The 10,084-nt window shown below is 50.6% G+C and overlaps 1 long non-coding RNA gene and 1 pseudogene across 1 annotated transcript; both read right to left on the reverse strand.

Annotated features, from left to right (window-relative positions):
• Positions 1-3,266: 3,266 nt before the first annotated feature.
• On the reverse strand, positions 3,267-4,599 carry LOC138847370 (uncharacterized). Its single transcript, XR_016226948.1, has 3 exons — positions 4,406-4,599; positions 4,135-4,213; positions 3,267-3,371 (listed from the first exon to the last, which is right to left on the reverse strand). It is a non-coding gene; the product is annotated as an uncharacterized LOC138847370 (long non-coding RNA).
• A 1,018-nt stretch (positions 4,600-5,617) lies between these two features.
• On the reverse strand, positions 5,618-7,760 carry LOC103345338 (transmembrane protein 132B pseudogene; annotated as a pseudogene).
• Between the last annotated feature and the right edge of the window lie 2,324 nt (positions 7,761-10,084).

Below are 10,084 nucleotides of genomic sequence, written 5' to 3' on the forward strand. Positions count from 1 at the left end.
GTCATGGTATTGCCTGAGGCTATGTTGCTTAGTCATGGTATTGCCTGAGGCTATGTTGCTTAGTCATGGTATTGCCTGAGTGCTATGTTGCTTAGTCATGGTATTGCCTGAGGCTATGTTGCTTAGTCATGGTATTGCCTGAGTGCTACCATGACAGCCACAGCCCCATGCAACTGTGGTCCCCTTCCCAAGAGGAAGCCAGAAGTGAGCTTTTTGAGTGGCATCAGCAGAGCCCCATCAGTCACAGCTTTGCCTGCAGCGCCACGTGCCACAGCAGCTGTTTCCCACGGTGATGAAGCTGGAGTAGTGACAGCTGCAGGGCTGCCGGGTCAGGGTGCTGGCAAGGCGGCTTCCTAGCCAACAGGCCTGGGGACGGGCGTGCCGCATCCAGGACCAGGCAGTAGGACGACTTCCTAAAGAGACACTCACCATACAACTGCTAGCACATTGCCTGGTGATCTGGCCCCTCTCCACACCTGCCATAGCGTGGGAGCTAGGCCACGCCAGCAGCCAGAACCCCTGGCCTGAAGGCGGGGTGTGAGCTCCCACAGTCCTCCTGGGGACAGCCTGCCAACACCCTCCTCAGGGTCTCCCTGCGCCACTCACGCGGGCTGGGACAGGGAAGCAGCCTTCGCTTCCCCGACAGTCCCAGTCACCGTGATCCTGATGGTCACCTGCTGCCCTTCGCTGACATCCGATGAATCCTGGGCTGGGCGTGGCGGACTGCAAACCCTTAGGCTTTGCAGAGCACACCGAGTCCCACTCTTCAGCTGTGTTCCCCCTGTGTCTCCTTACAATGGGGAGAAAGCGGCAGACAGCACCTGTGAGGGGCCTCTCACAGACGGAGCACTTCCAGTGAGCTCCCCTCTCAGGGGTGCTCCTCTCTGGGGTGTGGTAACCACGGGGTCCCCGGGTCCTTCCCAGGCTGTCCTGGGGCCCGCTTTAGGAACAGGGACAAGGGGACCCCTTGATGAAAGCCGCCGTTCGGCTAACATCCAGCTCAGGCTCATTTGCGTCTCCTGAGCAAGTCTCTGGGCTTTAGCTCAGTGGACAGAGCTGCTAATCCAGTATCTCAAATGCTTTCTTCCCTGTGGAAGATAAGATGAGTTTCATAAAACATATGTGCTGCTTCTTCCAAATCTGTTCTCATTTCTTTTCTTTTTTTTTTTTTAATTTTTTGACAGGCAGAGTGGACAGTGAGAGAGACAGAGAGAAAGGTCTTCCTTTGCCGTTGGTTCACCCTCCAATGGCTGCCGCGGCCAGCACACCACGCTGATCCGATGGCAGGAGCCAGGTGCTTCTCCTGGTCTCCCATGGGGTGCAGGGCCCAAGCACTTGGGCCATCCTCCACTGCACTCCCGGGCCACAGCAGAGAGCTGGACTGGAAGAGGGGCAACTGGGACAGAATCCAGCGCCCCGACCGGGACTAGAACCCGGGTGCCGGCGCCACAAGGCGGAGGATTAGCCTAGTGAGCCGCGGCGCCGGCTGTTCTCGTTTCTTGACTCTCCAGCCCGGCAGGGGTAGTGTCTGATGGGCCCACATCAGTGCGTTTCCTCGCCAGCACTGAATGCAGGCCCACACCTGCTGCACACGCAGGCTCTCTGTCAAGTTCAGAGAGAACCTCCCCACCTGCAGGAGCCCCTGGACAAGCATTTGCTGAATGCGAGCCTTCCTGCTCCTCTCGGGGAGTCTGGATCCGAGCTCTGAGGACCTCACTAGGTTTTCCACATTGTGTGTCTCCTGCGTTATCCCCCCCTTCTCCTGTAAGGGAAAGCCTTTACTCTAATGGCGTAGATGAGTTTCTCGTGTGACTTGGCCTGATGGGCAATGTGGGCTTCCCGCGGTGACGTTCAAGTAGCTGGGCCTGTGGCATCCTGTGGGAGACCCCGATGGAGCTCCTGGCTCCTGGCTTCAGCCCGGCCCCACCCTGGCTGTTGAAGGCACTTGGGGAATAGACGTGCCAAAGGAGACCTCTCTCTTTCTCTTTCTCAAATAAATAATAAAAATGGAAATGCAGCAAGAGATTCTTAAAATTTTGTTTAAAATAAAAATAAGGACTATCAGGAAACATTCCAGTCATGACCCAGGGAACTCAGAGGGACCCGGCCACGCCTGGCGCTTTCAGACACCCTCTGTGATGGCACTGGTGGGAGCGAAGTCTGTAGCTACCAGGAGAGGCCGCAGCACCAGCGTGCCCAGGATGGCCTCTCGCTGTCAGCCACCACAAGGCCATTCGGATACCTGGGAATGTTCATCTTCGAACCCAAAAAACCACCTGGCAACTGGCAGACCCCCATGGGGCTGGAGGATCAGGAGGCCTGATTGGCCATGGAAGCACTCCTCAAACATTCTCTGATCCTGGGCCAGTTGGAGAATGTGATGGCGGCCACGGCCAGAAGCTGGTTAGGCACCAACATCCCACATGGAGGATATGGGCTCAGCTTCTGGTCTGCTCAGTCACGTGCAGTCCCTGTTGGCAGAGGCTCAGGGACTGCTGATGGGAGAGAGGCTGACTCCTGGAAGCAATGGATCTCAGTCGTGTCGAGGATGTAACTGGAAAGAGAATAGAAGTGTGGCTTTCAGAAGGCATCGGCCCAGGTTACCAATCGTGCTTTGGTTAATACATCTGTGCATTTAGGCGTGGGTTTGGGGCTGCCTCTCCATAAGACCCTTTGCAAAGCAGAGGCAGAGACAAATAACCCAGCTGGAATAACATTACTAATAAAGAGAAGGAACACAGGGAAGCAGCAGCCATGCTGTTCTGGATGCCCGCGAGGCTCCCGCAGGTGTCACGCGGCTTGCAGGCTTCCTCCTCTAGACGAGCTGCACGAATTTTCCGTCTTCCTCAGACTCAACTCTCAACCACCATGTCAGCACTCAAAGGGTCTCCTGAGGGGTGCAGATTTTGTGTAGTGGTTCAGACACCACTTAGACCACCCGCAACCCCTCCCCGAGTGCCTGACTGCCGGTGTCTGCTCTGCTTCCAATTCGGCTTCCTTCTCATGCACACCTGAGGGGCAACAGGTGACGGCTGAAATAGTCGGGTTCCTGCCCCCGACCTGGGAAACTGATTTGAGCTCCTAGCGCCTTACTTCAGCCTGGCCCTGCCCTGGCTCTTAGTGAGTTTACTGGAGAGTGAACCCACGACGCAAAGTCCCCATCTCTCTATCTGTCTCACTGTCTTTTGCATAAGAATAAATAAATAGACATTTTGTAAGAAGTCACCTGGATGCCTGTGTTTGAGGCCAGGCGCAGCCTATACGCACCGTGCAGTGTCTTGGGCAAGAGGTACAGGGGGCGCTTCTCCACGGCCACTCTGGTGAGAGTGAGGAGGCTGGGCGGGGCCTGCCATGTCCACTCCCACGGAAATCTGTGGGGAGGCAAAGGTTGAGACAGCACCTCTGTGAGGGGCTCGTCCTCAGGGCTTGCGGTGGTGGACGTGCCCTGGCCGACTCCCCGGCTCCTTCCACAGAGCCCACAGGGAGGCCAGGCTGGTCCAATATCTAGTTTTCAGTCTTTCAACTTAATAAATTAGAGTCTCATTTTCTTATTCATAAAATCTCACTTTGCTTAATTTTATACTATTTTTATACTTAATGTTTTTGCACTAAAAATCCTTTGTTCTTTCAAAATCTTTTTTTTTTACTTTTAAGATGTCAGGTTTTCAATTTTTCCAGTAGTTTTTAAGATTCAATACAGTTCATAGAAACAATTCTAAGAATATAATGATAGTCCCTCCTCTCTCCCTCCCTCCTTCTCCCTTTCCCTCTTTAGTCTTTGAGATAACATATTTTCAATTTACATTACATTAAAAAGGCTTAATGCTTCACTGAATAAGAAATTTAACAAGTAAAAAGCATAAAGACCCTAGTATAGTGGGAACATAGACAATGGCTATAAATAATAATTGAGTGGAAAAATGGCCATTTTACCAGATACAGAACATTATACTTTACTTTATACTGCAACTTTAGCAGTTTCTTTTTTAAAAAAAACCTTACAGATTACATCACTTTTCCCCCCTTGACACTTCCGTGTCTCCAGTCCCCACGTTCTCGGCATCTGTGTCGTGAGCATCTGAAGGGCCACCCGTGCTCATGCTTTATGGAGGGGCCACTGCTTTTCCGCCTCACCGTGCGTTCCAACAAAGCAGCTGCCGGGCTCAGGAGCGCGCGTGCTTCTCCTGTCGCTGAACCAATGACGTCCATGCCGCTAGGATAAAACAGAATTACACTTAGGTTCTCTTCATTTTTTTTTTAAATTTGATTTATTTGAAAGGGAGAAAGGAAGGGGCAAAGAGACAGAGAGAATCTCCCATGCGCTGGTTTAATCCCCAATTACCCATAATATCCACAGCAGGCCAAGCCCAACCCAGGCGCCAGGAACACAATTCAGGCCTCTTACGTGGTTGTAGCCTGGGCAGCAGCCATCACCTGCTGCCACTGAGGGTGCGCATTAGCAGGACGCTGGAGTGGACAGCAGAGTCGGGACTGAAGCCCAGCACTCGCACGTGCGTTGTGGACGTCCTAAGTGGTGACTTGACTGCTGCACCAGCCGCTCACCCCCACCTGCACTCTTGCCGTGTAAAATGGCGTGTGGAATCTGCAGGTGTTTCCTACGGGATTTCCCCATGCCTATCAATGCTAGTTTCAGAGTTGAGGATTTAGTGAATTGCCCCAACATGCCTGTATAAATATAGATGCTGTAATTGGGTTGTGATCCCACTTAGGAATATGCTTCCTACTTTTCTCATGGATTTACTGCTGCCAGACAACAAAAAAAATCAAAAACTATTTATAATTCATAGACATTGCTCAACCTTTGCAAAATTCATGCAGAAAATTGACCCTTTCTCATTGAACGTTGTTGTTTTGAAGTAAAACTCCTCATGTGAGACTGACATAAGACACATCCAGGAGGTGAACTTCGTAGTTTCTACCCATAAGCAGTAGAGTGTGAAAAATGAAAGGGGTCCTGGAATTCGGTGCCGATGCCACTAACTGAAACAATATGGCAACGCCCATGAACTAAGTCTCATCTAAGTCAAGTACAACTCAGGGAAGAGAAAAAAAAAAAAAACTTCTTTACATGTTTCTAAACCCAAACAAAACAGCCACACAAGCCTAAAACACATTTAAAAAGAACAATGGCAAATGGGTTTCATGGTAAGCGCAGATGAAACCAATGAGGAGTGCTCGTTACAGACGAGAGAGGACGCATTCAATCATCTTTCATATAAACCCAGCCTCAAGACAAGAGCTGGCGTTCTCTACATGTCTCACAAATATCAAATAGAAAAATCAGCTATCGAATTGTTCCTAATTTCAAGCAGGGTCTGTCATGGGATGGCTACTAAGGCCCCCAGTGGCTGGACCTATCGCTGACCGAGTTCCAGGTCATCATGAATCTACTGTCCCCCTCTGCAGCGACGTCCACACACGGCCACGTCAGAGGCACAGACCGGCTGATAACCTGATCACATTAAGTTTCAGGTCCTTTAACTTGCTTACTTGGACAAATTAGGCTCTGCCAAATTAGCCTCCATTGCGCAGGCTCACGGCTTCAACAATTTGAAGAACAGAAAGCATGTAGGTGAATCCAAGCATAAGACAGTGTTTAAATCACAGAGCCCCCCAGCCCCACGTCCTGGCAGACCCACTTGATGTTATCGTCGCTGTCAAACAGGATGGAGTTGGTGTAGGGGCCGCCGTCCTCGGGGAGGATGGTGGTGTAGGAAGTGAACTTGACTCGCTTCCTCTTTGGGCCGGAAGGGTTTACAGGTTCGCTTTTCATGTCTTTCTCGTAGCCATAGTCAGAGGGTCTGAGCAGGTGACTATGGAACGTCTTCTGGGAACTGCCGTTCAGAAGGAAGTTCCTCTCCTCGAACTGCAGCCCCCTGTCCACCACGGTCGTGCACTCCTCCGACGGGAGCGTGATGTCCACCGGGTTCTCCAGGAGCTCCACCTCGTTCCCCAGCCAGACCCAGTCGTGGGAGTGGGGGATGTTGCCCTGCTCACTCACGGCAAACCTTTTGTGTCTGTACTTCCAGGCAAACGCCACACAGTTGATTAAGAAGACCAGGATGGCCAGGCAGAAGACACAGAGCAGGGCGTACATGCCGATCTCCAGGTCCGTCAGCCCCCTGGAGGTCACCGTAAGGTCACTGGGATTGTTGGGATCTGGCAGCTTCCCCTGAGTGGGGTAGCTGGTGAAGGCATCGGCACCCCCGCTTCGGAGGAACTTCTGATCCTTCGCTTCCACGGGAGGCTGTGGGGTTGTGCTTCTGTTGCGGTCCTGTCGGCCCGCAGGTGCGCCCCGCGGGGGCCACTCCTGAACGGCTCTCTCCTGGTTGCCTCCGCGCTCTATGGAGTTACCCAGGTGGTCTTTGTAGTCTCGACTCACGCCCTCGATGTCGTTGGAGCCTCCTTGGTGCTCACCGGCACTGGGCTCAAATCTGACCTTGACGTTTCCTTTCCCCACGGCAAGAACACTCTTCCTCTTGGTCTTCTGACACGGCTCACTGATCATCATCTCCAACTTAATCAAGGGCCCTTGCCCCTCACCTTCTGCAACCACCACGGGCCACTGGGACTGAAGGTTCGGCTGGACAGACACCACCATTTCATCCAACGATGAGACAGTGACAGAAAAATCCTTGGGATCGTCAATGTCTACAGAAGACACTGAATTGCATCAAGGTCCCAGAAAAACACACCAAAGCATTTGTTATATCTCCTTGAAATTTACAAAGTTATTCAAATAAATGTTAACTCCCCCAAATTCCTAAATATATGATTAGAAAAAAGAAAACCTCAGTGCCCTGTAACCTTTTACAGTTCCTGACGTGCACTGGGCCATCATTAACACTGATCCACACTCTACCGATGTGAGGAGCACACCGTGTATTTCAATAAGTGTGTGAACGTGGTATTATTTCGTGCCCTGCAATTGAACTTCAGTTCGACCTTCTGGAAGCCTTTTGACAGAGTAGGTGATTCATCTGCACATTTCAAGTGCAGGCACTCAGGCTGCAACTCCGGATACCATGTAAGCCGGGAGGCATCAGAAAGCCGATGCAGATGGGGCAGCACAGTGCTGGCTTGAGACGTCTGGGGGAAGACACATTACAATTCGTCCTGCTTGAAAGACACAATACTCCTGATACCTCTCTGAAATGATCTGCTAGAACTCTACAATGTGTGTACGTTTTGGAATTGGCCACATTATGGTGAGTAGGTAGCGATGTGATGCTGCTCACAAAAAAATGGATTTCTATGAGTCAACAACAACCTGCTTTCCTAAAAATGCAAGAATAGCAAGAATAGTGTAGTCGGTCATGGTCGACCAGTAGACTGTCAACTGCACAGATAAACCCACTGCAAACCGTATGGCAGAGGGGCTGTGCTGGGCATCCACAAACGCACCCAAGAGGAAATGCTGCTCCTCTCTGAGTGCTCTGCTCAGAGACGGTCCAACCGGATGAAAAGCTCCAAGAATCTCCATCCCAGCTCTAAGTTCTCTGTGCTGAGCCCCCTTGTGAGCGCAACTGAGAGGGAGAGATTATTCCCTTTAACCAATTTCTCAGGGTCTCTGGGGATCTCGCCGCCTTACGAAGGCGATAAGCAATCCCAGGAACCCGCTCTTCAGTGAAGGTACTGGAGGGAGGGCAGGCAGCTGCCGACAGCAGTCGTAGTCTTTCCAGGCACCTCCGGGTGACTGAGGGAGGAGAGGGCTTTCCAAAGTAAGGGTGAAATTTCATGTTTCTGCCCACAATGTCACCAAACAAAAGCCACCAAAGTTGAGATAGGTGTAAAAATAACCACTACGATCGTCAGACTCCTTCATTTGTATTTGTTTGTTTATATGAAAGGCAGCAAGAGAGAGTCAGGGAGCCAGAGTGGATCCAGAGCAAGAGTGAGAGTGAGAGTGAGAGAGAGGGAGAGTGAGGGAGAGAGAGCAGGAGACAGAGAGTGAGAGAGGGAGAGAGAGAGAGCAGGAGACAGAGAGTGAGAGAGAGGGAGAGAGAGAGCAGGAGACAGAGCGCGAGTGGGAGAGAGGGAGAGAGGGAGAGAAGGAAAGAGCAAGAGTGAGAGAGAGGGAGAGAGGGAGCAGGAGACAGAGCGAGAGTGAGTGAGCGGGGCTGGACTGGGTGGAAGCCAGGCTTGGGGATACCAATCCAGGTCTCCTATGTGGAGCAGGGCCCCAACACCCCAAGTCCTCACCTCTGCCCTACGGGGTCTCCTTAGGGAATCCCAGCCAAGGGCTCCGATGGGGCTGTGGGCTTACCGAGCTGTGTTGTAACCACTGCACCAAGTGCCCTCCCCACAAGGACACCTTACTTCTAATCACAGCTCCATTATAACCACTCAAAACTTAGTCATTGGGGTTTAGACCAAAATATGTTCCTGATTTTCCACCAAAAGCATGTACTTGCTAGAACGATTTATTAAAGCAAAGTATGATCGTTTGCTTTTCCTCACCAGTGACAGGGCTTCTAAAAAGAACTTACAACATGTTTTCTTTGATTCGAACCATAATAATTGTATATTGCTTAAAGGAGGTTTGGTTTGATTTAGCAATGATAACTAAGTATTTAAAAGATAATGCACATCTTCTTGCTGTATATTCAAAGTGAGTGAATCATTTCTATTAAAAAAAACCCTATGTGTGCTCAGAGAGCGAGACAAGAGCAGTGCCAGTCTGAAGGTGGTGCTGGCTGGCCCTCGTGCTGCCTTTCGGTTTGGCTTGGGTATTTGCGGAACAATGATGGGCTGACGCTCATGACGTGGGTGAGCACCCCAGGACGGCACAGTGGGAATGGGAGTTTAATGGCCCAAAAGCATCAGTCCCTCCACTTAAACGTCTATTTGCAATTTAGTTGAAGAGAAGGATGCATCACTATTAAAGCAGCTGTGCATAAAATGGATGTTGGAAAACAGCTAAATGGTGGTTTAACATTTTACAGTGACAATTTGTAGTTTTATTAAGAATAACTGTTGCTCAATCTCTAAAATATTATCCCATAAATATAAACTTGGAAAACATTTTCCAGTGGGTGCATGACAACAGATGGAACATAAGACTCTAATTATGTCCCATTGTCTGCAAGAATTAAATTTTAAATTTTTAAAATGTTCTTATCCTTTGCCCAAGTCCAACTACAGCTACATGGTTCGACTTCAAGGTTAGACAATAAAATTGTCAGAGGTGCCTGTCCATGCTTAGTAATGCACAGAAAGCAGAAAAATACTGCTTTCATTTGTGTTTTCCCTTGGTTTTAACTAGGTCACCTTGAAAAATTTGTTTATTTTTCCTTCCGCAATCCTGTGAGATAGAAACGGCCCTCCTCACTGCTCTCCTATCATGGACAACGCGAGGTTCTGGGAGCTCAGGAAGCCACCTACCAAATGGCTCTGGAAACAAAACCTGAGCCCCCAACTGTTTTGAGCCTAAATCTTCAGTCTGCCAATGCCATCACACAGCCACAGAAGGAACAGCGTTCCTCAAAGCCGCCTCCTAGCTGAAGGCTACCACGTCCCCGAGTGAGACAAGCCTGAGTTGTGAGGGTGTCTAAACAGTACAGCCATGTTGTAGGAGCAGCCAGGAGCAACCCAAGCCTTGTCCTGCCAGCTGCCTCCAAGACACGTGGCTCCGTCTCAGACTGGTGATTCCTCTGACTTGACAGGCTCAAGTGAAGCCCCAGGGTGTAAACCTGCAACGCTTTCTCCCCTCCTGCCAAGATCAAGCCTTTACTCAACGTCTTACCTTGCAATAAGCCTGTTTGTATTACCAGTACAAACACATCTATCAGAAGACAGGGACAGGGAAGGCATTGGGGCAGTGTGCGGTACTGTTGGGACACTGACATGTCATATCACAGTGGTTGGGTTTTGGTCCAATGCCTGGGTTCAAGTCCCAGTTCCACGGCTGGTGCATTCCCTCTGAGGCCCGAGGGGTCGAGTCCCTGCCACCCATGTGGGAGACCCTGATGGAGCTCCTGGTTCCTGATTGGCCGTCTTACAGGCATTTGGGGAGTGACCAATGGGTGGCACTCTCTGTGTGTGTGTGTGTGTGTCTTTAAAA

Source organism: Oryctolagus cuniculus, chromosome 21, assembly GCF_051225735.1.
Source record: "Oryctolagus cuniculus isolate XC-2025 breed Fujian yellow rabbit chromosome 21, ASM5122573v1, whole genome shotgun sequence".
Classification (NCBI taxonomy): Eukaryota; Metazoa; Chordata; class Mammalia; order Lagomorpha; family Leporidae; genus Oryctolagus; species Oryctolagus cuniculus.